Source organism: Salmo salar, chromosome 13 (assembly GCF_965601325.2).
Source record: "Salmo salar chromosome 13, fSalSal1, whole genome shotgun sequence".
Taxonomy (NCBI): domain Eukaryota; kingdom Metazoa; phylum Chordata; class Actinopteri; order Salmoniformes; family Salmonidae; genus Salmo; species Salmo salar.
In genome coordinates, this window is record NC_138303.1 from 85,216,347 (window position 1) to 85,241,910 (window position 25,564).

Consider the following 25,564-nt stretch of genomic DNA (forward strand, 5'->3'; position numbering starts at 1 on the left):
CATTTTTCAAGCTAGCATATAATGTCACATAAACCCAAACCATAGCTAAATGTAGCACTAACCCATCATCAGATGACAACCCTAGGACATTATGTTATACAATACATGCATGTTTTGTTCAATCAAGTTCATATTTATATCAAAAACCAGCTTTTTACATTAGCATGTGACTAGCATGTGACTAGCATTCCCACCGAACACTGCCGGTGAATTTACTAAATTACTCACGATAAACGTTCACAAAAAGCATAACAATTATTTTAAGAATTATAGATACAGAACTGCTCTATGCACTCGATATGTCCGATTTTAAAATAGCTTTTCGGTGAAAGCACATTTTGCAATATTCTGAGTAGATAGCCCGGCATCACAGGGCTAGCTATTTAGACACCCAGCAAGTTTAGCACTCACCAAAGTCAGATTTACTATAAGAAAAATGTTATTACCTTTGCTGTCTTCGTCAGAATGCACTCCCAGAACTTCTACTTCAATAACAAATGTTGGTTTGGTCCCAAATAATCCATTGTTATATCCAAATAGCAGCGTTTTGTTCGTGCGTTCAAGACACTATCCGAAAGGGTAAATAAGGGTGACGAGCATGGCGCAATTCGTGACAAAACATTTCTAAATATTCCATTACCGTACTTCAAAGCATGTCAACCGCTGTTTAAAATCAATTTTTATGCCATTTTTCTCGTAAAAAAGCGATAATATTCCGACCGGGAATCTGCGTTTAGGTAAACAGACGAAAGAAAATAAAGCATGGGGTCGACTCGGGCACGCGCCTAAGCCCATAGTACTCTGATCGGCCACTTGCCAAAAGCGATAATGTGTTTCAGCCAGAGGCTGCCTCGATATCGTTCAGCTTTTTCCCGGGCTCTGAGAGCCTATGGGAGCCGTAGGAAGTGTCACGTTATAGCAAAGATCCTCAGTCTTCAATAAAAAGAGCCAAGATGAAACACAACTTGTCAGACAGGCCACTTCCTGCATGGAATCTTCTCAGGTTTTGGCCTGCCATATGAGTTCTGTTATACTCACAGACACCATTCAAACAGTTTTAGAAACTTTAGGATGTTTTGTATCCAAAGCCAATAATTATATGCATATTCTAATTACTGGGCAGGAGTAGTAACCAGATTAAATCGGGTACGTTTTTTATCCGGCCGTGTCAATACTGCCCCCTAGCCCTAACAGGTTAAAAAACACAAAAGTTTAATGACATTTGGAGTTTGTCAAGCCAAGCCTTCAATACTGAGTAGGGAAGGATGTATTTTCTGTTTGTCGAGATTGACATACTCTATTTGATGGTGGCATTTAAAACGCAAACCATGATGAAGCGCTCAAAGTCGATAATTGGTTTGCAGTTATGCCTTGCTTACTGGTTGTGTGTGGTGCGTTGGCACAGAAACCTGTTGGTGGAAAATCATTGCAAATATTTTATATAATTAAGCAATAAGGCATGAGGAGGTGTGGTATATGGACAATATACCACGGCTAAGGGCTGTTCTTAGGCACGACGCATCGCGGAGATGCATTATTGCTATTATAAACTGGTTACCAACGTAATTAGAGCAGTAAAAATAAATGTTTTGTCATACCCGTGGTATACGGTCTGATATACCATGGCTGTCAGCCAATCAGCATTCAGGGATCGAACCACCCAGTTTATAATTAGAAATATAGCATAAAAATGTTGAAAATATGATTTCCCTCTATCTGATCATTGTCTGCAGCCGGCTCTGATTGTAGTGTAATGAAACAGGCAGGGAGAGTGAGCTCGTCCATGGTGGTCGGCAAATCCTCAACCTCCTGCGTGGCATCGACTATGCCACAAAACCATGCTAAAGTTGTCAGGTCGATATCCACATTTATAAACACAGAGTCGCTACAGTTATTGTTATTTGTGGTAGTAATACCATTATTTTGTACATTTTATGAGTGGGCAGTGTGTCCAATTTATTTTACAGTACAAGGGGAGGGAAAAGATTGGGGAGGGGGATTTTTTTTTTTGTGACACCTTCAGTTGGACCAGCTCCCCCCCAGTAAATATCTGACTGTCCCTTAGGGCTGGGCGATATATACAATTAATTAGAATGTATGTTTTAAGGGCAATGTTCCAAAGGCCTGTATCGCAAAATGTTTCATAGAATTTTTTATGAGCGTCCTGGTTTCGCTATATTCAAGGTTTGGTCCAACAGAATCGGTCATATGGACACCGAAACGCTTAAACATTATTTTACTGTAATAGACGAGAACTTAACCTTTCTAACGGTATCCTTTTTATGTTTCTACTCCAAAAATGTAGTACAGAGCAGACCCTAATAAAACGAGAGTATCAATTAACATGATTGTGGAAAATGTATGCTCACTTTCTGTCGCGCGCAGCATTGTGGTCCCACGCACTGCTAGCAGCATTTTAGCCACAGACTGTCATATGTTAGCTGTTTAGTCTGTGTTTTATAAATGTGCAATGAGCATTAAAAGACGCATTCAGATTTGGCATGAGTCCTCAGATCCTCAAAAGATTTTACAGCTGCACAATCGAGAGCATCCTGATGGGTTGCATCACTGCCTGGTATGGCAACTGCTTGGCCTCCGACCGCAATGCACTATAGAGGGTAGTGCGTATGGCCCAATACATCACCGGGGCCAAGCTTCCTGCCATCCAGGACCTTTATACCAGGCGGTGTCAGAGGAAGGCCCTAAAAATTGTCAAAGACTCCAGCAACCCTAGTCATAGACTGTTCTCTCTGCTACTGCACGGCAAGCGGTACCAGAGGGCCAAGTCTAGATCCAAGAGGCTTCTAAACAGCTTCTACCCCCAAGCCATAAGACTCCTGAACAGCTAATCAAATGCTACCCAGACTAATTGCATTGACTATTTACACCGGTGCCCCTGCACATTGACTCTGTACCGACACCCCCTGTATATAGCCCCGCTATTGTTATTTACTGCTGCTCTTTAATTATTTCTTATTCTTATCGCTTACTTTTTTTAAATTAATTATTTTGGTATTTACTTAAAACTACATTGTTGGTTAAGGGCTCGTAAGTAAGCATTTCACTGTAAGGTCTAAACCTGTTGTATTCGGTGCATGTGACAAATAAAATGTGATTTGATTTGATTTATATCAGGAATTGGCAACCTGTTCTCATTCTGAGAAATAAGCATCCTAAAACTAGAACCGCTTGGCCTTTCAGCCTACAAGTACCCGCTAGAGAATGTTGCTGGGCGTCGCCTTTAGCATATCAACCCACAAGGTGCGCAAACATAAGCACCAACGCTTGATAAATAGTGCATGAACTATTGAAAAGGATTAATTGCATGAAGAAATATTAATGGAAATACAAATCATATCAAAGTGCAAATCAATCCCAGAACAACAGCAAAGGACCTTGTGAATGTGCTGGAGGAAACAGGTACAAGAGTATCTATATCCACAGTAAAACGAGTCCTATATCGACAAAACCTGAAAGGCCGCTCAGCAAGGAAGAAGCCACTGCTCCAAAACCGCCATAAAAAAGCCAGACTATGGTTTGCAACTGCACATAGGGACAAAGATCGTACTTTTTGGAGAAATGTCCTCTGGTCTGATGAAACAAAAATAGAACTGTGTGGCCATAATGACCATCGTTATGTTTGGAGGAAAAGGGGGAGGCTTACAAGCCCAAGAACACCATCACAACCGTGAAGCACTGGGGTGGCTGCATCATGTTGTGGGGGTGCTTTACTGCAGGAGAGACTGGTGCACTTCACAAAATAGATGGCATCATGAGGTAGGAAAATTATGTGGATATATTGAAGCAACATATTAAGACATCAGTCAGGAAGTTAACCCTTAAACACGTACCATCACACGGGTGTGATCGTTCTATAGTGGTCCTTGAAGTGTACAATCACACCCTTGTGATTAGAATGCTTATTTTGAACGGCCAGTTTCGAATGACGCAACAATCAGCATTTGAGCTGGCCATACTTTTTTCAGAAACTATTTACACAAACACAGTTCTTACAGAGTTATGTCCAGAATGTGAGCATTTTATTTTTTGATGCAATGTTCAGATATTCACAGAAGTATCTATAGCATAAAACAATCATCCAAACTGGAAAAATGTAGGCTATATTTGTCGTAGCGCTAACTGAGGAAAGATTGACGCAACACAAGCGGTCATATTTTATGATTCTGACATAAACTACAATATGAATTAGCTAATAGAAATTACTATTTATAATTAATCACATCACGGGTGAGCTCACCATTGATCGAAATAATTGAGGAAAACACTTTCTATAAATCGAAAGTAATCCGACAATGATTAGTTTCAGCGCGCCACCATGCTTTTTTTCCTCACAGAAACCAAAGATAAGAGAAGACAAGATGAGTTTGGTCTGTTAATAGTATGCATGTTGAAGGGGTGTGTCGTCTACCATCGTTCACATCCCACCATTCACTTCCTGAAGTTCAAAAAAAATTTGTGAACCCTTACTCACCTCATTTTGTAACATCATCTTTGGTCCGACAGACGATTACGTGAAACCCAGTATGTCAACAAACATGGCTCCACACATAGCTGGAATTAGCTTAGCTCATCATAATCAGTACAACCTTCAAAAAATTATTTTACACACATAATATGTGCCCATTACAATCTATGCAAGAATCAGAATTCATGAGTTTTCACCGGTACTTGATAAACATGTGAATAAAACAGTAAATATATCAATAATTACCACACAAAACATTTTCTCATAGTGATTTATTGATACAAATGGCGCGTGCAGGCAGTCAATCACGTAACCTCTCACTCCCACTCGGAGCCATTCAGTGTTGTTGTTTATGTATGTAGCTAGTGAGCTAAGCTGTAGCATTAGCAATGTCTTTCAAAAGGAGACAACTCACAAATGCAGAAATTCTGGAGATTTTTTAAAATTCTGACAATGAGTCTGAAAATCAGGAATCAGATTCTGACAGTGACAGTGAGGAGCTGCCCCTCAGCCAATGAGAACCCTGAATCTGAGGAACCCTTGTCCACTGACAAAGTCCCAGTTCCCTTTGAAGATGCTGGTGGTGATGGAGGCAGACCAACAGTGGATGAAGTACAGGAGTTCTATGGTAGCTGGAAGGCTGCCAGCCATTTCACCCCTCCTGGCCCTGCTGTTTGCTTTGATGAGTCCCAGTCTGGAGTGCAACACCCCTTGCCATTTCCATCTGAGGCAGAGTGCTTCAAGTTGTTTCTGACAGAGGAGCTGGTGGGAGACATAGCAGAGACCAATCGCTATGCCTTGGAGCTACAGGAGAAGAGCGAGCCAGGGACAATCACAATTAGTGAAATGGATACCTTCCTGGTGACAGTCCTTCTCATGGGATAGTAAAGAATAACTCCCTAAGAGAATACTGGAGCACAGATCCAATGTTTGCAACTCCCTTCTTTGCCACCCTCTTTTCCCAAGACTGCTTCCTAGTTCTGCTGCGATGACTGCATTTCATCAACAATGCTACTGCCATCCTAAATGACCCGTTATACAAAATAAGATATGTCAACAGCTGGCAGTAAAGTGGCATGACAAATGAGACATCCATGTCCTCTCCACTGTCCATACAGCAACCATGTCGGCCACAGGGAAGGTGGACCACCTGACGGGAGAGAGAAAAATCTAACCAGACTGCGTGCTTGACTATGACCTCAAAATGGGGGCAGTGGATAAGGCAGACATGATAAACAGCTTTGTGGAATGCACTCAGAAAACGACCAAGTGGTGTAAGAAGATATTTTTCCATCTGATCAACGCAGCCCTCACCTCCAACTAACAAGTGAGATGATTACTGAACAAGGGATTTTTTGTAATTGGACATACAGTTCACATGCAAATCACATACAGAAACTATTAACGTAATAAGGCACTTACTTTGATAGAAACGCAGTCTGGATTTGAACCTGGGTGTCTGTAGTGACGCCTCTAGAACTGAGATGCCGTGCCTTAGACAGCTGCACCACTTGGGAGTCGTAAGGCCAGGGTAGCTTCAAAACACAACACATGCTAATACTTCTCTGACGCAATTAGCATTGTTTTCCAGAGCTAATAGCAGAATGTAGCTAGCTACCTAAGCATTGGGTATAACACCATAAAGGTTATGAAATGAGAAACGTTACCTCGCGTGTCTGCGGTTATAAGGAATATACACAAAAATATTATGCAACAGTAGAAACGACATAACACGACATGCAGAAACAATTATAACATAATAAGGCACTTACTTTGATAGAAACGCACACATTTCCAAAGTTATTATTGGTAACGAAAACTACTATGATTGCGATGCAGGCGAAAGACGGAAAATGTGAACACGTGTCTGCAGGACGGGAGATGAGCAAATGTCTGCAGACTTGAACTGCACAAACAATTGGGACACACCTCAATTCAAACTGTTCTTATAAAATAAAAAAACTTGTTACTTAGAAATTGACAAGTTGAAACAGCCTATAAATAAAAACAGGCTCAGTGCCTTGGTTTGAGGGCAGCGCGGATTAAATGTACTCTTGTGTAACAATCACATTCTGGAATGGAGAGAACGCTCTAACATCACGTGCATAAAAAAACTCACGCTGGTGCGACCGTAAGAGATATTTGGAACTCACACATGAAAGGGTTAAAGCTTGGTCGCAAATGGGTCTTCCAAATGGACAATGACCCCAAGCATACGTCCAAAGTTGTGGCAAAATGGCTTAAGGAAAACAAAGTAAAGGTATTGGAGTAGCCATCACAAAGCCCTGACTTCAATCCCATAGAAAATTTGTGGACAGAACTGAAAAGGCTTGTGTGAGCAAGGAGGCCTACAAACCTGACCCAGTTACACCAGCTCTGTCAGGAGGAATGGGCCAAAATTCACCCAACTTATTGTGGGAAGCTTGTGGAAGGCTACCCGAAACGTTTGACCCAAGTTAAATAATTTATAGGCAATGCTACCAAATACTAATTGAGTGTATGTAAACGTCTGACCCACTGGGGATGTGATGAAAGAAATAAAAGCTGAAATAAATAATCCTCTCTTCTATTATTCTGACATTTCATTCTTAAAATATAGTGGTGATCCTAACAGACAGGGAATTTTTACTAGGATTAAATATCAGGAATTGTGAAAATCTGAGTCTAAATGTATTTGGCTAAATTGTATGTAAACGTACGACTTCAACTTTATACATAAGTATGTGGACACAGCTTCAAATTAGTGGATCCGGCTATTTCAGCCACAGCAGTTGCTGACAAGTGTATAAAATCGAGCACACCGCCATGCAATCTCCATAGACAAACATTGGCAGTAGAATATCCTTACTGAAGAGCTCAGTGACTTTAGACGTGGCATCGTCATAGGATGCCACCTTTCCAACAAGTCAGTTCATCAAATTTCTGCCCCGCTAGAGCTGCCCTGGTCAACTTTAAGTGCTGTTATTGTAAAGTGGAAGCGTCTAGGAGCAATAACGCCTAGCCGCAAAGTGGTAGGCCACACAAACTCACAGAACGGGACAGGCGAGTGCTGAAGCGCGTAGCGCTTCTGTCCTCAGCCGCAACACTCACTACTGAGTTCCAAAATGCCTCTGGAAGCAACGTCAGCACAAGAACTGTTCCTCAGGAGGTTCATGAAATAGGTTTCCATGGCCAAGCTGCCGCACAAAAGCCTAAATTCACCATGCGCAATGCCAAGCATCTGCTGGAGTGGTGTTAATCTCGTCTCCATTGGATTCTAGAGCAGTGGAAATGCGTTCTCTGGAGTGATGAATCACGCTTCACTATCTGGTAGTCCGACGGACCAATTTAGGTTTGGCGGATGCCAGGAGAATGCTACCTGCCCCAATTTGTAGTGCCAACTGTAAAGTTTGGTGGAGGAGGAATAATGGTCTGGGGCTGTTTTTCATGATTTGGGCTGGGCCCCATAATTCGGGCTGGGTTCCAGTGAAGGGAAATCTTAACGCTACAGAATACAATTACATTCTACACAATTCTGTGCTTCCACATTTGTGGCAACAGTTTGAGGAAGGCCCTTTCCTGTTTCAGCATGACAATGCCCCCGTGCACAAAGCGAGGTCCATACAGAAATGGTTTGTCGAGATCGCTGTGGAAGAACTTGACTGGCCTGCATAGAGCCCTTACCTCAACCCCATTGGTTTTAAATATACTTAAGTGTCAAAAGTAAATGGAATTGCTAAAATATCCTTAAGTATCAAAAGTAAAAGTATTAATTATTTCAAATTCCTTATATTATGCAAAGCAGACAGAACAATTTGTATATATTTTTTTATTTACAGATAGCCAGGGGCACACTCCAACACCCAGACATTAATTTATAAATGAAGCATTTGTGTTCTCTTGATAAGTGTGTGAATTGGACAATATTCCTGTCAAATTGTAAAAAGTATTTTTGGGCATCAGGGAAAATGTATGGTGTAAAAAGTACATTGTTTTCTTTAGGAATGTAGTAAAGTAGAAGTTAATATACTGCTCAAAAAAATAAAGGGAACACTTAAACAACACATCTTAGATCTGAATGAAAGAAATAATCTTATTAAATACTTTTTTCATTACATAGTTGAATGTGCTGACAACAAAATCACACAAAAATAATCTATGGAAATCCAATTTATCAACCCATGGCGGTCTGGATTTGGAGTCACACTCAAAATTAAAGTGGAAAACCACACTACAGGCTGATCCAACTTTGATGTAATGTCCTTAAAACAAGTCAAAATGAGGCTCAGTAGTGTGTGTGGCCTCCACGTGCCTGTATGACCTCCCTACAACGCCTGGGCATGCTCCTGATGAGGTGGCGGATGGTCTCCTGAGGGATCTCCTCCCAGACCTGGACTAAAGCATCCACCAACTCCAGGACAGTCTGTGGTGCAACGTGGCGTTGGTGGATGGAGCGAGACATGATGTCCCAGATGTGCTCAATTGGATTCAGGTCTGGGGAATGGGCGGGCCAGTCCATAGCATCAATGCCTTCCTCTTGCAGGAACTGCTGACACACTCCAGCCACATGAGATCTAGCATTGTCTTGCATTAGGAGGAACCCAAGGCAAACTGCACCAGCATATGGCATCACAAGGGGTCTGAGGATCTCATCTCGGTACCTAATGGCAGTCAGGCTACCTCTGGCGAGCACACAGAGGGCTGTGCGGCCCCCCAAAGAAATGCCACCCCACACCATGACTGACCCACCACCAAACCGGTCATGCTGGAGGATGTTGCAGGCAGCAGAACGTTCTCCACGGCGTCTCCAGAGTCTGTCACGTCTGTCACGTGCTCAGTGTGAACCTGCTTTCATCTGTGAAGAGCACAGGGCGCCAGTGGCGAATTTGCCCATCTTGGTGTTCTCTGGCAAATGCCAAACGTCCTCCATGGTGTTGGGCTGTAAGCACAACCCCCAACTGTGGACGTCGGGCCCTCATACCACCCTCATGGAGTCTGTTTCTGGCCGTTTGAGCAGACACATGCACATTTGTGGCCTGCTGGAGGTCATTTTGCAGGGCTCTGGCAGTGCTTCTCCTGCTCCTCCTTGCACAAAGGCGGAGGTAGCGGTCCTGCTGCTGGGTTGTTGCCCACCTACGGCCTCCTCCACGTCTCCTGATGTACTGGCCTGTCTCCTGGTAGCGCCTCCATGCTCTGGACACTACGCTGACAGACACAGCAAACCTTCTTGCCACAGCTCGCATTGATGTGCCATCCTGGATGAGCAGCACTACCTGAGCCACTTGTGTGGGTTGTAGACTCCGTCTCATGCTACCACTAGAGTGAAAGCACCGCCAGCATTCAAAAGTGACCAAACATCAGCTAGGAAGCATAGGAACTGAGAAGTGGTCTGTGGTCCCCACCTGCAGACCACTCCTTTATTGGGGGTGTCTTGCTAATTGCCTATAATTTCCACCTGTTGTCTATTCCATTTGCACAACAGCATGTGAAATTTATTGTCAATCAGTGTTGCTTCCTAAGTGGACAGTTTGATTTCACAGAAGTGTGATTGACTTGGAGTTACATTGTGTTGTTTAAGTGTTCCCTTTATTTTATTGAGCAGTGTATAAATAGTAAAGTACAGATACCCAAAAAAACTACTTAAGTTGTGCTTTAAAGTATTTTTACTTAAGTACCTTACACCACTGCCTATAGCCTATTTTATTTTCCCTTAAAATAAGAACTCTACAGTGTAATCCATTTGATCAACTTCATTTGTAGATTCGATTACTAATTGAGTTACAGTAATTAATAAAGTCCAGTTACAGCTTCTTTAGACAAAGTAGAAACGAAAAAGGTACTAATAATATAACCAGCCAGGTGCACAGGTGAAATAATTTGCCATATTCCTAAACAAAAGCACCAGTGCATGAACAATTGTAAAGGATGAATTGCATAAATAAATATTAATGGATATATATTCATGACAAGATATAAAAACAGTAATTTGTTGATTGTATCAGACACTGTGTTGTGCCCTTATACGTGTGCCTTTACACATGAATCAATCTCGTCTTCTCTTTAAGCTTCGGCTCCACAGTCGGCATACAGCTTCGGGGCTTTGTGTGAGCAAGCCCCACAAACAAATCGGTTGCCCTGCACACAGTTTTCATGGGCCTTGTTTCATGTGCACCTGCCGCAGGTGTCTCATAATCTCTGAAGCGGTTGCGTGGCATGGTCTCTCGGAAAGAGTCCACCCCATACCTATCAGACCAAAAAGACTCCACTTCCATGCTCTTTCTGCTGTATGCCCCACGGATATATAAGAGTGCAATAAATGCTTTGAGTTCATCCATAGACATGTCCTAGGTCCTAAAATCTGATGTGCTGCAACATCTGCGTGTCACATAAACTCGTCACTCTTTTCTACCCAAACCATGCCTCCCTCCCAGACTCCTGTCTCATCGTGGCAGTTGGGATCACCTTCTCAGTTGGCTCTGTTCTGTGTTTTCTGCGGCGAGGCTCAGGCATTGGAGGCGGAGGCTCGAAGTCAACATCAGAATCAGATGAAGACTCTTCATCATCAACGTTGATTTTAAGTTCGATATCTGATCCGACTACAACTCAACTCATTTGCAATGCTGTCAGTGCATCCATTCTATTGGTTTGGCTTGCCATTGTGAACTACACACATTGAATGTTGTAACTCCGAGGGGTAATTCTATACCATGTTCAGCCTTTCATAATAAAATAATTAGACTGCCCACAATTCTTCATCATCATTACACTATTGTTCTAAATTCAATCACCCTCATCACCCTCCTCACCATTCAGTTCATGCAACACGTCACATGCACCTTTATCAGTTTCTAGCTGGATCTATTGCCCATTCATCCAATGACGACAGAATAGCATTGTTTCATTTTAAGTGTATTATGTTACTAGTTTTTGCTTAGTTGCCAGAGCAATGCTGCCTCGCGAATGGTCATGTGCTGAATGCATGGACAGCACGGATATTCTTGGGAAAAGTGATTTTTTTGTTATTTGACAAACGTAAGTGTCATAGAAACTGCAGAATATGCTCTTTCTGATAATATACTGAACCAAAATATAAACGCACTATGTAAAGTGTTGGTCCCATGTTTCATGAGCAAAAATAAAAGATCCCAACATTTTCAAGAGCGTGCAAAACTTTCATCAAGGCAAAGGGTAGCTACTACTAGCTACTTTGAAGAATCAAAAATGAAAGTTTGTTTAACACTTTTTTGGTTACTACATGATTCCATATGTGTTATTCTACAATGTAGAAAATAGTACAAATAAAGAAAAACCCTTGAATGAGTAGCTGTGTTCAGACCTTTGACTGGTACTGTAGAAATCAACGTTTCACCTGCATGTGACTCTGAAGGAGGATTTGATAAAGTGATTGTCCTTTCCATGCGTCTGTCAATTACATGATGCACCCTTCACTTCATGTACAATTTGACAACAGATAAGCCTAATATTGTCACTCATCAGATTATTGTCAATTGAATCTTGTCTATAGCAGTAGCGGTCAGTGCCGTTTATGATGATTGAGGACAATTTTATTTTTCATGAGCATGGCCTTATTTCTATTACAGCATGTTGGATGATTGTCATTAATACTCCATTCACCCAGTTCAATGTAACACTGTAGTTTAGGCTACTACATGGTACATGAATTTTCCCTATACCCATCATGTGGTTGCTACAACCTAGCCTATGAATGAAAGTTTACAACGTAGGTGCACACAGGTCGATTTTCTTTTGAGATGACAGACAGTGACACATTCAATACCGCCTTGCACAATCTTGCCTGCATCTAGCTTATCTAGGATCATTAGATCATTAGTCAAACAGTCCTTGTTTCGTTTGCTTCCATTTAAGTAACATTTTTCAACAGAATCGTCGGAATGACTACACCCCTGATCATAGCAGCCACGTTATATTCATTCTAGCTTCTATGCACTCTCCTCCTCTCACCTTTTCCCTTCATTTGTGGACTTCAATGAACAACACATCAGCTGTATGTGACCAGGCGAAAAAACTTTTCCAAGCCAAACCATATCATAACCGCTACACACAGCCTAGATCGTTGTCCCCAAATTAGCTAAAGTAACATCCTAGTCAACATACAGTTGAAGTCAGAAGTTTACATACACCTTAGCCAAATACATTTAAACTCAATTTTTCACAATTCCTGACATTTAATCCTCGTAAAAAAATTCCTGTTTTAGGATCACCACTTTATTTTAAGAATGTGAAATGTCAGAATAATAGAAGAGAGAATGATTTATTTCAGCTTTTATTTCTTTCATCACATTCCCAGTGGGTCAGAAGTTTACATACACTCAATTAGTATTTGGTAGCATTGCCTTTAAATTGTTGAACTTGAGTCAAACATTTTGGGTAGCCTTCCACAAGCTTCCCACATTAAGTTGGGTGAATGTTGGCCCATTCCTCCTGATAGAGCTGGTGCCTCCTTGATCGCACACGCTTTATTAGTTCTGCCCACAGATTTTCTATGGGATTGAGGTCAGGGCTTTGTGATGGCCACTCCAATACCTTGACTTTGTTGTCCTTAAGCCATTTTGCCACAACTTTGGATGTATGCTTGGGGTCATTGTCCATTTGGAAGACCCATTTGCGACCAAGCTTTAACTTCCTGACTGATGTCTTGAGATGTTGCTTCAATATATCGACATCATTTTCCTCCCTCATGGTGCCATTTATTTTGTGAAGTCCACCCACCTGCAGCAAAGCACCCCCACAACATGATGCTACCTGTCATGACTTCCTCCGAAGTCGGTCCCTCTCCTTGTTCGGGCGACGTTCGGCGGTCGACGTCACCGGTCTTCTAGCCATCGCCGATCCACCTTTCATTTTCCATTTGTTTTGTCTTGTCTTCCCACACACCTGGTTTCAATTCCATCATTACATGTTGTGTATTTAACCCTCTGTTCCCCCCATGTCCTTGTCCGGAATTGTTTGTTGTAAGTGCTTGTGCACGTTATGCTGGTGGTTGACGGGTTTTATACCCATTTGATTTATTGTTCTGTTAATGGTGGTTTTTACTGTTAAACTGCGCCGTTGTATATCATTTTTTGCTCTCCTGCGCCTGACTTCTCTACCGCCAGTATGCTGCCCTTACACTACCACCCCCGTGCTTCACGGTTGTGATGGTGTTCTTCGTCTGAATCCCCCTTTTTTGCTCCAAACATAGCGATGGTCATTATGGCCAAACAATTCTATTTTTGTTTCATCAGACCAGAGGACATTTCTCCAAAAAGTATGATCTTTGTCCCCATGTGCAGTTGCAAACCGTAGTCTGGCTTTTTTATGGCAGTTTTGGAGCAGTGGCTTCTTTCTTGCTGAGCGGCCTTTCAGGTTATGTCGATATAGGACTCGTTTTACTGTGGATATAGATACTTTTGTACCTGTTTCCTCCAGCATCTTCACAAGGTCCTTTGCTGTTGTTCTGGGATTGATTTACACTTTTCGCACCAAAGTACGTTCATCTCTAGGAGACAGAACTCGTCTCCTTCCTGAGTGGTATGACGGATGCATGGTCCCATAGTGTTTATACTTGCGTACTATTGTTTGAACAGATGAACGTGGTACCTTCAAGCGTTTGGAAATTGCTCCCAAGGATGAACCAGACTTGTGGAGGTCTACCATTTTTTTCTGAGGTCTTGGCTGATTTCTTTTGATTTTCCCATGATGTCAAGCAAAGAGGCACTGAGTTTGAAGGTAGGCCTTGAAATACATCCACAGGTACACCTCCAATTGACTCAAATTATGTCAATTAGCCTATCAGAAGCTTCTAAAGCCATGACATCGTTTTCTGGAATTTTCCAAGCTGTTTAAAGGCACAGTCAACTTAGTGTATGTAAACTTCTGACCCACTGGAGTTGTGATACAGTGAATTATAGGTGAAATAATCTGTCTGTAAACAACTGTTGGAAAAATTGCTTGTGTCATGCACAAAGTAGATGTCCAAACCGACTTGCCAGAACTATAGTTTGTTAACTTCACTAGGGTACGACGCTAGCGGCCCACCTGGCCAACATCCAGTGAAATGGCAGGGCACCGAATTCAAAAACAGAAATACTGATAAAAATTCTGAAAACATACAAGTGTTATACATAGGTTTAAAGTTTAACTTCTTGTGAATCCAACCACTGTGTCAGATTTCAAAAAGGCTTTACGGCGAAAGCATACCATGCAATTATTTGAGATCATTGCCCAGCAGACAAATCATTACAAACAGTAACCAGCCAAGTAGAAGAGTTACACCAGTCAGAAATAGAGATAAAATGAATCACTTACCTTTGATGATCTTCATATGGTTGCACTCAGAAGACATTCATTTACTCAATAAATGTTTTTTTGTTCGATAAAGTCTCTCTTTATATCCAAAAACCTCAGTTTTGTTTGCACGTTTTCTTCAGTAATCCACTGGCTCAAACGCAGTCACAACAGGCAGACAAAAAAAACAAAATTGTATCCGTAAAGTTCATAGAAACATGTCAAACGATGTTTATATTCAATCCTCAGGTTGTTTTTAGCCTAAATAATCGATAATATTTCAATCGGACAATAACGTCGTCAATATAAAAGGTAAACAAGAAAGGCTGCCCCCTACCCTAGTGAAGTTAACCAGAAATTTGTGGAGTGGTTGATAAACGAGTTTTAATGACTCCAACCTATGTGTATGTAAACTTCTGACTTCAACTGTAGCTAATAGAACTAATACGTTAGTAAACCCACTACAATCATGCAGTAACGTTACAGGGTATAGTCAGTAAGCAGTTACACCGAAGGGCCCCGGGGTGTAACTTACTAGCATGTGGGCTTGTGCTTGAGAGACTGTTTGAGACCAGTGTTCATTTTCTATAATGCCTGCTACAAGAAGTTGGTCATTATTAGTGGATGTGCATTGTGCATGGTTCTGATTTGTAACAACATTTTTATACGCTGAAAATACGCTGCACCGGCAAGATAGAACAGCACACTCCGGTCAGGGGGGGGGGGGGGGGGGGGGGGTCTGTGCATATTTGTAAACAACAGCTGGTGCACGAAATCTAAGGAAGTCTCTAGATTTTGCTCGCCTGAAGTAGAGTATATTGTGATAAATTGCAGGCCTAGAGAGTTTTCAGCTATACTTTCGTGGCTGTTTGTTTACCACCACAGACAGATGCTGGCACTAAGACCGCACTCAGTCAGGTGAATAAGGAAATAAGCAAACCAGAAACCACTCACCCAGAAGCGGCACTCCTAGTGGCCGGAGACTTTAATGCAGCGAAACTTAAATCAGTTCTACCAAATTTCTATCAACATGTTAAATGTGCAACCAGGGGGAAAAGAATTCTAGATCACCTGTACTCCACACACAGAGACGCGTACAAAGCTCTCCCTTGCCCTCCATTTGGTAAATCCCACCACAACTCTATCCTCCTGATTCCTGCTTACAAGCAAAAACTAAAGCAGGAAGAACCAGTGACTCGCTCAATACGGAAGCGGTCAGATGAAGCAGATGCTAAACTACAGGACTGTTTTGCTATCACAGACTGGAACATGTTCTGGGATTGTTCCAATGGCATTGAGGAGTACACCACATCAGTCACTGGCTTTATCAATAAGTGCATCGAGGATGTGATCCCCACAGTGACTGTACGTACATACCCCAACCAGAAGCCATGGATTACAGGCAACATTCACACTGAGCTAAAGGGTAGAGCTGCCACTTTCAAGTTGTGGGACTCTAACCCGGAAGCTTACAAGAAATCCTGCTATGCCCTGCGACGAACCATCAAACAGGCAAAGCGTCAATACATGGCTAAGATTGAATCATACTACACCGGCTCCGACGCTCGTCTTATGTGGCAGGGCTTGCAAACTATTATAGACTACAAAGGGAAGCACAGCCGCGAGCTGCCCAGTGACACAAGCCTACCAGACGAGCTAAATCACTTCTATGCTCGCATCGAGGCAAGCAACAGGCATGCATGAGAGCATCAGCTGTTCCGGACGACTGTGTGATCACGCTCTCCGTAGCCAACGTGAGTAAGACCTTTAAACAGGTCAACATACACAAGGCTGCGGGGCCAGGTGGATTACCAGGACGTGTGCTTCGGGCATGTGCTGACCAACTGGCAGGTGTCTTCACTGACATTTTCAACATGTCCCTGATTGAGTCTGTAATACCAACATGTTTCAAGCAGACCACCATAGTCCCTGTGCCCAAGAACACAAAGGCAACCTGCCTAAATGACTATAGACCCGTAGCACTCACGTCCGTAGCCATGAAGTGCTTGGAAAGGTTGGTAATGTCTCACATCAACACCATTATCCCAGAAACCCTAGACCCACTCCAATTTGCATACTGCCCAAACAGATCCACAGATGATGCAATCTCCATTGCACTCCACACTGCCCTTTCCCACCTGGACAAAAGGAACACTTATGTGAGAATGCTATTCATTGTCTACAGCTCAGCGTTCAACACCATAGTACCCTCAAAGCTCATCACTAAGCTAACAATGCTGGGACTAAACACCTCCCTCTGCAACTGGATCCTGGACTTCCTGACGGGCCGCCCCCAGGTGGTGAGGGTAGGTAGCAACACATCTGCCACGCTGATCCTCAACACTGGTGCTCCCCAAGGGTGCGTGCTCAGTCCCCTCCTGTACTCCCTGTTCACCCACGACTGCATGGCCAGGCACGACTCCAACACCATCATTAAGTTTGCAGACGACACAACAGTGGTAGGCCTGATCACCGACAACGACGAGACAGCCTATAGGGAGGAGGTCAGAGACCTGGCTGGGTGGTACCAGAATAACAACCTATCCCTCAACGTAACCAAGACTAAGGAGATGATTGTGGACTACAGGAAAAGGAGGACCGAGCACGTCCCCATTCTCATCAACGGGGCTGTAGTGGAGCAGGTTGAGAGCTTCCTTGGTGTCCACATCAACAACAAACTAGAATGGTCCAAACACACCAAGACAGTCGTGAAGAGGGCACGACAAAGCCTATTCCCCCTGAGGAAACAAAAAAGATTTGGCATGGGGCCTGAGATCCTCAAAAGGTTCTACATTTGCAACATCGAGAGCATCCTGACTGGTTGCATCACTGCCTGGTACGGCAATTGTTCGGCCTCTGACCGCAAGGCACTACAGTGCGTGCGGCCCAGTACATCACTGGGGCTAAGCTGCCTGCCATTCAAGACCTCTACACCAGGCGGTGTCAGAGGAAGGCCCTAAAAATTGTCAAAGACCCCAGACACCCCAGTCATAGACTGTTCTCTCTACTACCGCAGGCAAGCGGTACCGGAGTGCCAAGTCTAGGACAAAAAGGCTGCTCAACAGTTTTTAACCCCAAGCTATAAGACTCCTGAACAGGTAATCAAATGGCTTCCCGGACTATTTGCATTGTGTGCCCCCCCAACCCCTCTTTTACGCTGATGCTACTCTCTGTTTATCATATATGCATAGTCACTTTAACTATACATTCATGTACATACTACCTCAATTGGGCCGACCAACCAGTGCTCCCGCACATTGGCTAACCGGGCTATCTGCATTGTGTCCGCCACCCACCACCCGCCAACCCCTCTTTTACGCTACTGCTACTCTCTGTTCATCATATAGCATAGTCACTTTAACCCTATCTACATGTACATACTACCTCAATCAGCCTGACTAACTGGTGTCTGTATGTAGCCTCGCTACTTTTATAGCCTCGCTACTGTATATAGCCTGTCTTCTTACTGTTGTTTTATTTCTTTACTTACCTATTGTTCACCTAATACCTTTTTTGCACTATTGGTTAGAGCCTGTAAGTAAGCATTTCACTGTAAGGTCTACACCTGTTGTATTCGGCGCACGTGTCAAATAAACTTTGATTTGATTTGATTAAGCGATGGGTAGCTGTAGGAACAGGGTTGGGGAGCACATTGCTTACAGACTTTGGGCGGAATATCACCTGTCGTGCAGCGAGAGCCTGCTCCTCAAACAGTGTTTGATGCATGGAGTGAATTAAGTGTTGTTATATTTATTTCTCAGCTGCTCATATTAAGTACATGCTCTGCTATGAAACCAAAGTAGCCTACCCAGCATCATTGAAAAACGGACTGGCTGGAAAGCGCGAGGCCTCCATTCACTATTCCAGTGCATACAGATGACATCTTTTTTCCCCTGCCCCTGTTCCTGCCCATTTGATAATGGCTTTCTAAATCTAAACTAATTGTACATATTAGTTAACACAAGATTACATTGAGAATAGCCTCATGGGTGAAAATATGATCATTTGATGAGAGAACAGCTGTGCAGCCTGAGGCAAGGAACAGAGCGCAAGTTTCTTTTGCAATTTTCTAAAATCATCAATAAGACATTCTAAAGTTCGTATCATTCACAACTAAAGTTAACAAATAACTCTAAATCTAGTGTATAGGACTTACTTCAAATGATCACTTTTACACTCAATATAGCCACTTCATATACTCATTCCAGGAATGGGGAAAATATCCTTTCTATTTTATTCAGCCAAGTTCAATTCTATTCTTCTTGCTATAAAATCATATAATATAACATAATGGCACAGGATTTATAAGCATATCCTGTCTGCTAAATGAACAAGCGTGCTTATGGTCATCTAAGCATGCCTATGGCATGGCACATAGCCAGAGAACATACAGTAGGCCAACTCATATTCTGTTCTTCTGAAATACATTTTCTTCATATCATAATGTTTCTTTAGACCTGACTAAAATAAATCATTGCTTTACTGTGAAGGTCTATATTAAATTGATTTATTCAACTTTTTTTAAATGTAGATGTTCCAAAGGCACGCATCAGACTCTTGCAGTTTGTATGTGTGGAGGCCTGGAAATGCTAAACATGTTTATGTTAATTAGCAGTAAATTACAGTGAGATCGGTAGTCTTTTGCATGACAATAACCGTCTGACAAAATGTCATGACCACAACGTCCCTATAATCTGAGTGAGACTGACTAACAAAATCAATGGGGGCCCCCTGGCCAGTAATTCGACCATGATTACTACGTTTAGATAGCTGGCCCTAGACTAACTTACCAATCAAAAAAATGTGAGCTGACATTGGCTAATTGAGTGACTATCAGTGACTGACATAACAAGATAAAATTGCATCTTGTGTATTCTACTATTGCAACAGTAAATTGAGACCCCGACTGAGTTTAAAAATAATAAACATATTTTAAATTGATCTGACTGCCGCATGAGCCGCCAGTTGCCAATCCCTGATCTAAACAAAGTGAACAGGCTATGTTGTTCAAACCGTTGGAGACAGACAGGAGGGTGTATTCATCACAGTTCAACTGTTCTACATGTTAGTTAACCAATAAACAAATAAACTATGATTTGATTTGTTGACTAGATTTTAAATACAATCAGGTCCATAAATATTTGGACATTGACCAAGTTATTATTATTTTAGCTGTCTACATATTGTCAGCATATTGGAGTTGAAATTAAATAATGAATATGAGTGCAGACTTTCAGTTTTAATTTGAGGGTATTTACATCCATATCGTGTGAACTGTGTAGGAATTACAGCACTTTTTTATATGTGGTCCCCCCTTTTTTTAAGGGACCAAAAGTAATTGGATAATTGGCTGCTCAGCTGTTCCATGGCCAGGTGTGTGTTGTTTCCTCATTAGTTCATTTAAACATAAGTAGATAAAAGGTCTAGAGTTGATTTGAGGTGTGGAATTTGCATTTGGAATCTGTTGTTGTTAACCCTCAATATGAAGTCCAAAGAGCTGTCACTGCCAGTGAAGCAAGCTGTGATTAGGCTGAAAAATCTAAACAAACCCATCAAAGAGATAGCAAAAACATTTGGTGTGGCCAAATCAAATATTTGGTACATTCTTAAAAAGAAAGAACGCACTGTTGAGCTCAGGAACACCAAAAAGCCCGGAAGTCCACGGAAAACAACTGTGGTGTATGACCGAATAATTATTTCCCTGGTGAAGAAAAACCCCTTCACAACTGTTGGCCAGATCAATAACACCCTCCATAAGGTAGGCATATCTGTGTCAAAGTCAACAATCAAGAGAAGATTTCACCAGAGTAAATACAGAGGGTTTACCACAAGATGTAAACCATTGGTCAGCCTCAAAAACAGGAAGACCAGATCAGAGTTTGCCACAAAAACATTTTAAAAAAAGCCTGTCCAGTTCTGGAACAACATCCTATGGACAGATGAGACAAAGATCAACTTGTACCAGAATGATGGGAAGAGAAGAGTATGGTGAAGGGAAGAAACTGCTCATGATCCGAAGCATACCACCTCATCTGTGAAGCATGGTGGAGGTAGTGTTATGGCGTGGGCATGTATTGCTGCCAATGGAACTGGTTCCCTTGTATTTATTGATGATGTGACTGCTGACAAAAGCAGCAGGATGAATTCTGAACCCCAGCATCTGGTGATGTCTATGGGTTCCAGACTTCCTTCAGTCATTGACTGCAAAGGATTTGCAACCAAGTATTAAAACTCACAATTTAATTTATGATTATGTTAGTTTGTCCAATTACTTTTGCGCCGCTAAAATTGGGGGGCTATGTATAAAAATGGTTGTAATTCCTACCATTCCTATAATTTTGACAAAAAAACTTCTACACTTAAAGCACATCTTGATTGTTTCCTTTCAAATCCATTTTCGTGGTGTACAGAGCCAAAATTATGCAAATTGTGTCACTGTCTAAGTACTGATGGACCTGACTGTAGAAAGATTAGCTGGCTACACACTAGCATGTGGGCTTGTGCTTGAGATATTGTTATTGAACTGTGTTAATTATCTATAATGCCTGCTACAAGGAGTTGATCATTATTAGTGGATGTGCATGGTTCTGGTTAAATTTGTAAGAAAAATTGCATTTTCATAGACAGATTTAAAAGCCAGTCAAAAAAAAGCAGGTTAAACTATTTTGATAAAAGAATGAAATTATTAGTGGGTCTTATGGTTGTGAAAGGCTTATATTTAGCATAGGTATAATTTCACAAGTATTCCAGACAGTTTGAAATGCAGTGGATTGACCTTTAATTGTGCAACAAAGCTTATTTAGTGAAGAAAAAAATATATACATATATTATAATATATAAATATAATATATACCGTGAATCGTCCAAAAGTTTAAAAAAATTGAGGTGTGATTTTTAGGCCACATCGCCCAACCCTATTTGCAATGCCAATGTGATGTCAAACTGTGCATACATTAGCTGGCAGACAGAGAAAGTATGGTCATTTACTAAGTGCCTCCGGCTTTAAAATGTGGTTTTACGTGAAATGTAACAGCTAGAAATTGGTTGTATATTATCTAGCTACTGTTCCTTAGTAATTCACACAAATTGGAAGGGAAGGTAAGGGCAATGATTATTCTGAACACTGGGAATTCTTTCTCTGTAAAATATGTATCACAATCATCCGTTGTCAGCTCCTATATTGAGAGGCTGGTGTTTCAGGATATGACAGATAGAAAACAATGGTTGTGTCCCAGTGTTTCTAGTCAGCAAAAAGAGGGATCATACTAGACAGTAATAAAATAGCTGAAATGTTGTGTTTGTAGTACTCAAGTGTATTCAGCCAGAAAAGTCTTGGTCGGTCGGTATGTGGGTGGTATGGATGAAATATCTTTTTAAAAAATCAACCAAGTTTCAATACCGGTAATAATTCATATATATCCAGAGAGTCCCAGGATATACCGCAAAAATCGGAAATGCCCATTTAAGGTGTTTAAAACAAACATATGGTCACTATGCCAGGGTTCTCCCTAAATAAGAGGGGCACTGCACCACCTTGTCGTCTTGGCAATAAACAAATGAAACTGATATTTAGTAATGATAGAGTAACTATCTTTGTTCACCAGTGCAGTAGGCTATGTCGACACAGAGTGTCCTCAGGAGCTCACTTTGTGCGTTGTCGAATCATTCTAACTTTGTAACAGCAGTCAAACATAAGTCAAATGACCTAAGTTGCTATACTTGCTAGATAACCTCCTTCAATGAATGACAGAATATCTCCTATATTTAGAAAAATCTATTTTTGTAAAACATTTTTTACTAGGCACGTCAGTTAAGAACAAATTCTTATTTACCTTGCCAAACCCATCTCTAACCCAGACGACGCTGGGCCAATTGGGAACAACCCGTTGGGACTCCGGATCATGATACAGCCCGGGATCGAACCCGGGTCTGTAGTGACACCTCTAGCACTGCAATGCAGTACCTTAGACCGCTGCGCCACTCAGGATCCCTTGGTGATTATAGAGATAGCAGATCAGCTCAAGAATAACAGGGAGATGAATATGGAGATAACAGATCAGCTCAAGAATAACCGGGAGATGAATATGGAGATAACAGATCAGCTCAAGAATAACAGGGAGATGAAGTTGAAATTTCAAGGAATCTTAACGGGGACCAACACTGTTTAAAAAAAATATCCATATCTACTCTCATACTGTTTGTTGATTACACATTCTCTACCGAAGGTCTCATATGGGCAGCACGTATGAGACAGCGCAGAGAAGCTGGGGAAATGTTCTAGCAGTATTTTTGTATGCATAGGAGAGAGACGTGCTTTGATAATGCAACCTATGGATTACAGAATAAAGTTAGGAGTTTTCATGGGACACAGGAGTCAGGATTTTGAGTATCAGTGGGATTAGGACTGGACAAAAAAATAGCCTAGGCTATAGGACAGGAGATATCATTTTCCCTCATGCCTCTGAATTGTTAACAGACTTCATGTCTGTGACAGAGATGCCTATGTAGTGAATTGTGCATAGGCCTATGAAATGTGTGACTAAAGACTCACAATGACAGCTCAAAGAGGCACGTGTTCTTTTCCAGACTATACTGTAGAGCTTTCCTGTAGGGTTTATCAGCTGCCTTCAGTTTACGTGTGCAGTCCGGCAGTGTCAATTATGCGTGCACTTTGAATTATGGCGATTTTGTGTGAAGTAAATACGCTAGGCTAAAGGCTTCCATGCAACAACCTGTTTGGATAATGTGCTATATTTTATTTTTTTGATAATCTGATACGGCGCATGTTGTGTATTTTGTGGAATTGCATTAATGCCGACATTGGGGAAATTATTTGTAATTTCCTGGGTCTTGTCCTTTCTTTTTTTCTGGAAATATGAAGTGTTCCTGAGGATCCCGGTTACCCAGGCTAATCCCTAGTGGGTGGTGCTTCCTCCTCTCCAGCCCTGTGGAGTTTTGTTTCATTTTATTTTGTTTTATTTTTTTCTGTGTTTATGCCTCAGTAGTGGAATCACTTGGGAAGTCTTTCATATCCCCACTCTGTGCTGTCCTGATGGCTGTCAGTGTAATAGTATGTGAGGTGGATTGTGGGGTTATTTCCCTGGAGTGAAAATACGATTGTTGCATCAGTCAGTCAGTCAGTGCCTTCCCAGCCTGCATCTTAACACTTTGGAGTTAAACTTAGTCAGGATGCCCTCCTGCACCGGAATTCTGAATCACTTCTACCCACCACCTACAGCTATTGTATATGTGCTATACAGCAGCGATTCCCTAACTTTTCCAAACCTGAGACCACCAAATCACAGCCAAATTTGGAGTCAGTTTTATCAGTGAATGCAACAATAATTTTGTTATTATTATTGTAAACCATTTGCATTGTGAAAATTAATGTAAAATTGCTTACACTGTGTGCACAATTATTAGGCAAGTTGTATGTTTGAGGATTCATTTTATTATTGAACAACTACAGCGCTCTCGGTCAATCCAAAATGTTAATAAACCTCAAACCTGAATATTTAAGAAAGTAAAAGTGAGGTTTTGGCTTTCTTTGGAGAATATCTATGTGTGCACAATTATTGGGCAACTATTAGTGTGCAGAATTATTATGTAACTAAATGAAAAACGAAAAGTTCCCCATCTCACTTGTTTATTTTCATCTGTTAAAGTGAGAATAATAAACAAACAACTCAAAATGTATAAATAAACATTTCTGACATTTAAAAAAAAAAACAGTGACCAATATAGCCACCCTTCTTTTCAATAACAGTCATAAGCCTTCCATCCATGGAGTCTGTCAGTTTCTTGATCTGTTGACGATCAACTTTTTGTGCAGCAGCAACCACAGCCTCCCAGACACTGGTCAGAGAGGTGTACTGTTTTCCTTCACCGTAAATCCTCCGTTTAACAAGGGACCACAAGTTCTCAATAGGGTTTAGGTCAGGTGAGGAAGGGGGCCATGTCATTATTTTTTCATCTTTAAGGCCTTTACTGGCTAGCCACGCAGTGGAGTACTTCGATGCATGCGATGGAGCATTGTCCTGCATAAAAATCATGGTCTTCTTGAAAGATGCAGACTTTTTCCTGTACCACTGCTTGAAGAAAGTGTCTTCTAAAAACTGGCAGTAGATTTGGGAGTTGAGTTTGAGTTCATCTTCAACCTGAAAAGGTCCAACTAGCCCATCTTTAATAATACCACCCCATACCAGTACCCCACCTCCACCTTGCTGGCGTCTGAGTCGAAGTGGAGCTCCGTGTCCGTTACTGATCCAGCCACGGGGTCATCCATCTGGTCCGTCAAGAGTCACTCTCATCTCATCAGTGCATAAAACCTTTGAAAATCTCTCTTCAGATATTTCTTGGCCCAGTCTTGACGTTTCAACTTATGTGTCTTGTTCAGTGGTGGTTGGGTTTCAGCCTTCCTTACCTTGGCCATGTCTCTGAGCACTGAACACCTTGTACTTCTGGGCACTCCAGGTAGGTTGCAGTTCTGGAATATGACAGCACTGGAGGATAATGGGTTTCTGGTAGCTTCACGTTTGATTCTTCTCAAATCTTTGGCAGTTAATTTGCGTCTTTTTTTCTCAACACGGTTCTTGCGACCTTGTTGACTATTTGCAACAAAACGTTTGATGGCTCTGTGATCACACCCCAATATCTTAGCAATTTCAAGAGTGCTGCATTCCTCTGAAATACTTTTTATAATTTTTGACTTTTCAGAGTCAGTTAAATCTCTTTTTTGGCCCATTTTGCCTGAGGAAAAGAAGCTGCCTAATAATTATACACACCTTGATA

General features: G+C 41.7%; 1 protein-coding gene and 1 pseudogene across 2 annotated transcripts in view; one reads left to right on the plus strand and one right to left on the minus strand.

Moving 5' to 3' along the window:
• The window catches only part of LOC106567861 (uracil phosphoribosyltransferase homolog), a 103,327-nt pseudogene extending 78,269 nt beyond the window's left edge, over positions 1-25,058 (minus strand). Inside the window, exon 1 of the transcript XR_014379948.1 lies at positions 24,987-25,058. The product of XR_014379948.1 is annotated as a uracil phosphoribosyltransferase homolog (transcript). The remainder of the gene's footprint in view (positions 1-24,986) is intronic.
• Positions 1-25,564, plus strand: part of LOC106567860 (neurite extension and migration factor) — an 81,311-nt gene that overhangs the window by 36,349 nt on the left and 19,398 nt on the right. The window lies entirely within an intron of this gene.